Below are 7,035 nucleotides of genomic sequence, written 5' to 3' on the forward strand. Positions count from 1 at the left end.
GCAAACGTAAAACCAAAGAAAAATTTTACCTGTCATCAGATTACTGAAAAGAAGAGGAATTATGAAGCGGAAACAACATGTTCAGTCCTTTCTTAGTGTTTGGCATCAACGATTGCTTAGTGCAAACCTGCATGCATGACATGCAGGAAAGCGTCCGTCACAGTAATTTGCAGTTTGTTTTTTTGCAGACTATTTCATTTAAAGTGGCTATGTCACGTTATCTTAGGGTGTTGCGGGAAAATATTTAGTTAATCATGAGTTCAAAACTCGAAAATGGTAATGAGGAATTCCTTTACCGATAAAATTATCGTTACATCACAAACTAAATGATTCTGAGAAAAAAGACGACCTTTATCCAGGCGATTTCTCATAAACTTGAAAAACCTCGTGCCGACCTTTCTCAAGATTACCCAAATGTAATGCACCTATCAATGTTAAGGCCGAGTCCATTTACGTTCATTCTTGCTTCTCTTTCCTTTTGCAGTATTTCTTTTATGTTGTTCAACAGTTTTAAGTGGTTATTGCAATGTTTCATTCTACTTTTTGGGCATTTTGCGAATCATGGAATTATATCATTTTGCGCGACATAGCCCCTTTAAAGAAGAAACGAGTAAGTTTTAATCAAGAGCGTGTCTTTTTATCTTTGAACTGAATTTATTACCAAAGCTTAAAGAAATAAAAGACCTCAAAATGGGACAGGACATTACAAAATAATTAAACGTGTGAATGAACGTGTGAGGCAAAGAACCTGAGGCTGGATGCGACAGATGTCTTGGAGTATTTCGCTAAGAATATCCATTTCATTTCCGAAATCGGTAACACTTTGTCTAGTAAAGTTAAAAGCTGAGAGCGATAAAAGTTATGACCAAATAAGTTAAAAAAAATTTTGTTGAGCGCGTTTTAAGGCTTTCGATCAGAGCGGGGTCTTTCCACCTGCCTCGTGCTGAACAACAACTCTCGGTATTTTCCCCAGATCAGAGCTCAAATGTAGAATCCAATGATACCCGTTTGGAAAATCCTTTGTCCGATAAGGTTATGTCTTTTATCGAAACGTTGACACTCCACTATGTTTATCTTTTTTTCCTTTTTTTTGGTGACCGGAATTAAACTTAAGCCAAATCGTCTTTAAACTTTGGGTGCATCGGCATAACAAACTAAAGTCACAGGCCCTTTATCTCAAACAACACATTATTTTCTCCAGGATATACAGACTAAATATACAATCAACTTACTGGTCGTTTTCTTGACTGCAAATTTGCACCGTGAAAAGCTTCCTTCATTCTTACCCTTTTTTTACGACAATTTCATTAAAAAGTTAAAGTTAAAGTTTTCCCTGTGATTTTTCAAACTGAAAAACTTTAATTCTAGAAATGCGAGCCTTAGTTGATGTAATCAGCTGTGCACCGTATGTTTAAACAAAAATTTCTTTTTGACCAATCCAGGCAGAGATCTACGATTCCTCATGTAATGAAAACAAATAGTTCCCACTTCAATTTGCTGTTTTTAATTTCCTAGGCAAAAGTCCATCTTGTTTGTATTTACAATACAGTAAAGTATTCATTGGAAAGTGAAAGCGAAATTGCAGAAACGAAGGAAAGTTATCAGTTCCTTCCGATATACTGTATACAGGCATCCGGTTTAATTAAATCCTAGTTAAAATTAGGTCCTTCATCGAACGGCAAAGGTTGACAACATTATGAACGCTTCAGCGTATTGAAGGGATATTTACAATGGCTTGAAAGGAAAAAAGTTGATCCCCACTTGTCTGAAGCAAATTTAGGTTTGGCGAGCACTTAATACAGCTGTCAGGTGTCTTCTTCCTTGAGCAAGGAATATTACATAAAGCAACCCGGTACTTCACAGCAAAGGCCTTCGTATGGAGAAGTATGGCGGACAGTACCAGCAACCATGCTCTAAGTTCCAGTATTTTAACGGAACCATTGAATACTTGGTATTGGATCATCCGTGGTATCATCGCTGTGCTGACAATCACTGGAAACAGCCGTCTCATCATTTATTTTATAACTTGCAGACGGCATCTGCGAGTAACCAGTAACTGGTTCGTTCTATCCTTGGCGATTGCAAACTTTTGCATCGGTTTGTTTGTCACACCAAGTGAATTCGCCTGCAAGTTTTATTTTCGATGCGACCTGGTACTTGCAGATTGTATTTTATAACTTTCTGCTGTTTTCTTCAACAACGAACCTTTGGGCCATGACAATCGACAGATAGTTATTACATTGGTCATTGTATTGTGTACTCCCTGAGGTATGCATCATTGTTGACAACCGAGCGAGTAATTGCAATGGTGGCCATAGCCTGGAGTTCCTCGTTCGCTGCAACATTTGTTCGCCTCCTTTGGTTTGAAAACGATCACTTTCAACAGGAGATCGAAAAATATTATCTAGTGGTTGTGGTTGTTTTATTCGGCATTGTTTATTGCCTTGTACTCATTTTTATTTATCTTCGTGTTGTCTTTATTTCACGAAAAGTATCCAAGCAAATAACCACCCAAGCAGTTGACATAAATCACAACTACAAACCAAAGGAGCTGAAATTTCGAAGCCGGCATACGAGAAAAATTTTGTCTACAAGCCTTCTTGGCTTCGTTATCTCGTTATTTGTTCCGTCTTTGTAACAGCCTTAGTGTCTCTTTATCGTTTTGCCTTACCTACAGGCTTTGCTCTATTGAATCGTTCTCATGAAAGTAGCGTACTTGTTCGTTCATTTACGGTCGATTTCAGTGCAGTGTATAGACCCGGGTTTTTGAAAAATGATTCGCCCGTCGTGATTCGACCATAATCACGTGACTCTAACAAGAAGCGTGGAAACGGCGGTAAAACTCTTCGATAACAAACGGGAGGCAGAGCCTGCATATGTAAAATAAAGGATGGCAAAGCAAAAAGTGGCCATACGGATTGTTTTCTACCAGAAGAACAACCTTGAGCGTTTGGAAAGGGGGCAATTTGAGGCCCGGCGGCACAATCAGTAGTATTTCTTGCGGTTGCCGATGTAATCATAGCCGACAAAATATATTTTGTGATCAAAAGCTCGCTAATGCTCGCATTCTTTCATTAACAGATAGGTGACGATGGTGTATTAGCAGCTTTGCTGGAATTTTGGAACACCGTTTACGCCAGAAGAAAAGCGAAAAGTACGGAAATGACAAAGTTAGCCGGCTGCGATTAGCACAAAAAGGGTTACTGCATTTAAAGTAGCAACATTTGACCAGAGAAATACGTTCTGCAAGGATTTCTTCGACAGCAAATTATATTTTCCTTCAATATGTATGTATCCTTTTTGAGTTTTGAGCCTCATGACTATTAGTTATTGCCAGAGTTGACTCAATTTGTATCACTTCGGCGGCGCGACAGTAACATGTCAGTTTCATTTTGTCATTCGCATTTTCAAGTTGTGCTTCAACTTTAGCTACATCTCGGCAAAATACGACAACAAATGACACAAAAGTAAGACAACAAATGACACTACAATGTCCGCAAAGCGTATGCACAATTAGGTATTTTACCCCGTACCCAAATTGTTCAATTAATTTTCTCTTCAAGTTTCACCACGAGTCGAAAATGTGTAACGCCTTCCTATCAAGAAATGTAATATTTCACTCATCAGCGATTGATGACGGCTTGAAAATAAATTATTGCAAGGGACAATTTCTGCCCTCTCACGCGTGTTGGTATTCATTTTTATCTCCTGTGATGAATTCAGTGAAAATACCATGTAATTGAGGTTTACCTGCTGAATAGACATGATGCGCCAGTCTAGTTAAACCGCGTCGATCTGCGCTGCTTTTGCCGATAAAAGCAGAAAATCGTGACTTACATGTATCTTAAATAAATGCTACCGAGGTTTTTACCTTAAATTTCGTCGAAAATAGTCTTATGTTTGCACTTAAAATCTCTCATCATTTACGAAATTTGCTGAGCTGTGGTAGCCTCGCAGTCGAATCACGACGGGCGAATCATGCACGGGCGAATTATGTTTCAAAAACCCGGGTCTATACACTGCACTGAAATCGGCTGTAAACTCCAGCGTTAATTTCGTCGTGTACGCATTGATCAAAAGAGATAATTTATTTGTCTTGAAATCAAACGTATGTTCTGTTGTCCCAATTCAGTCGAACCGCCTCAGCCTACTTTCAGTATTGTGGAGAATATTCCATGATGGAGTAGTAGCTGATCTAAGGGGTAAGCTGTTTTGTAACCAAGACTCTACGCATTAAGGCAACCGGGCTGGATAAAATTCCTGCTTCAATTCTTGAATTTTGAGCGAGCATAGTTGTATCATCGTTGACTTGCGTTCCGTTTAACTTTAATTCATTCAGCGGGGAAACAAAATGAAACAATATTTTTCTCATATGACCTAAAAAAGTTCATCGCTGCAAAGGAGGCGAATGGCGATTACAACTCAACACTGCAAGGATATCTTAAAAGACTTAAGGACGGTGCCTACTATTGTTATTACTCATACGTTATGCCCATCTCGAGATACTCGGATGTCATAAGACTGCTCAAGTGGGATTAAGGCTTGACCAATCTAATTATTATGCATATTTTTATTTGAAGGGAAGCATTTGTCCAATGTCCACTGAAACTTAGCAGAAAGTTTTTTATTGGTGTTGTTATTAAATATGTTGCATCGCATTTTGGTCACGTGACCTTGAAACAACTTTTAACGTTTATATCCTTTACTGAAAAATGGGGAACATTTATACTTCAAAATATTGAAAACGTTTGGCATAAACACGTTTAGTACAACTTTGCCTACCGAATGCCGCCTTTTAATGTGGTACTCCGTATTTTCCTTTTAAGACGCGGATTTCTTCAAACAGGAGAACAAAGGTTTTCAGAAGTTTTATTAGGGAGTGAAATTTTAAAAACCTAATAGATTGCATTTCGGCTTGCTCAACTTCTCCAGATTTGCATATCAGAGTCAACACAAGATCTTGCGGTGACTTACAACGAGATGGCTTATCTGTCAACCCACCCTTGCATTCTAGCATCCAGTGGCATCAATCAGTACAAAGCACCATTAACACGCGCATTTCTTCGAACAGGAGAACAAGTGGTTTCAGAAGATTTATTAGGGATCAAAACTCTTCTAACCTGATAGATTGCATTTTGGCTTGCTCAACTTTTCCAGATATGCATATCATTGTCACGGCTAAGGATTCTAGGAACAATGAGCAACACCTTTCTGTTCGGATTACATCACGCCATGATCACTCACCAAAAATCATCACTCACAATGCTAGGAATTCATTCAACCTTATCCATGTAAACATTGCCAAGAAAACATCTGATCGGGCACCATGCTTAAAGTTCGCAACTTGGAATATCCGTTCTATGAACAAAAAGGCATCATCTGTATGTGACCTGGTTATATCTAAGAGGATCGACATATTAGCTGTGGTTGAAACCTGGCTCACTACTGACAATATCTCTGACCCAACTCTGGCTGATATTATAAACTCCCTTCAGGACTTCAACTTCATTCATCTACCTAGAGAAGTGCGTGGTGGTGGTGTAGGTTTCTTTTTGAGGAAAGGGCTAAATATTAAACAAAATGAGATCACTCTGTTTAATGCTTTTGAGTACATGGATATATCTATTTCTACTCCTACGTCGTCAATGCGCTTTGTTACCGTATATCGACCTCCGCCCTCAAAGAAAAACAAACTCTCTGTCGGTATGTTCTGCGATGACTTTTCTATTCTACTCGAGAATCTTGCGGCTTCGCCTTGCAACCTGATAATTACTGGAGACTTTAATTTTCATGTTGACAATCGCGAGGATGCTGATGCTTTGAAGTTTTTGGACATGTTGGAAGCAGCTGGGTTTGAGCAAAGGGTTGTGGGCCCAACCCATAAACGTGGACACACCCTTGACTTAGTTCTAGTGAGGCATGATGATTCTCTATTACGTGGGCTTCCAGAAATTGTTTGTTTTCCTAACAAGATCTCGGATCATAGTGCCATAGTGTGCACCGCTGATATACCTAAGCCCTGTGCGACAACAAGAACGTTTCAATGTAGAAAATTTGCCAAGATTGATTTGGATTTATGGAACAAGAATTTAAAGGATTCTGCATTATATAATTCTGATTTAAACGCATGCACGGATCCTAATGTATTGACTGATCAATATGACAAGGTTCTAAGCAATCTCATTGAATTACATGCTCCTGTTCGCACTCGTACTGTGACACTACGTCCTTACTCGCCATGGTATGATGACAACTTGAGGTCTCTGAAGAGAGCTAAGCGCCAGGCGGAACGCAAATATGTCAAGTCTGGCTTAGAGGTCCATCGCCAGATATTTGAAGATCAGTGCCGCGTTTACAGTGATGCGTTAAATTCTGCAAAGCAAGAATACTACAAGAATCAAATTTCAGGGTCTGATCAGAGGCAGCTCTTTAGAATGATTGATGGCCTTTTCAAGGTCAAGTCAGCCCCGCTCCTACCAACATGTGACTCGCCTCAAGGATTGTCTGAGAAATTTGCCACCTTTTTCTCCGAAAAAATAGTGAATCTGAAAGATAGTTTGCACTCGTCAGTCTTGGCGACGATGGATTTGTCAGTAGCGCCTAGTCAACCATTATGTCAGACAACATTCTGTGATTTCTCTGCGGTGTCTGTACGTTATATCAGCGAGCTCTTAGTAAAGTCCAATACTAAGTCGTGTATATTAGACCCTGCTCCAACTAGTGTGCTCAAGCATTCTATGGAAGCCCTGGCTCCAGCCATCACCTCTATTGTCAATGCTTCTCTGCTATCTGGTGTATTTCCATCATCCCTTAAAAAAGGTGTAATTCACCCTTCGATCAAGAAGCTGTCCCTTAACCGTGAGGCATATCCGAGTTATCGCCCTATCACAAACGTTGCATTTCTATCGAAGATGCTCGAACGTGTGGCCGCTACGCAAACGCTGAACTATCTTATACCCAATGGGCTTTTAGCCAAGTTTCAGTTTGCGTATCGATGTTTCCACAGCACAGAAACTACGTTATTACGAGTGTTTA

The sequence above is a fragment of the Montipora capricornis genome, chromosome 3, assembly GCF_036669925.1.
Source record: "Montipora capricornis isolate CH-2021 chromosome 3, ASM3666992v2, whole genome shotgun sequence".
In the NCBI taxonomy this organism is placed as follows: Eukaryota; Metazoa; Cnidaria; class Anthozoa; order Scleractinia; family Acroporidae; genus Montipora; species Montipora capricornis.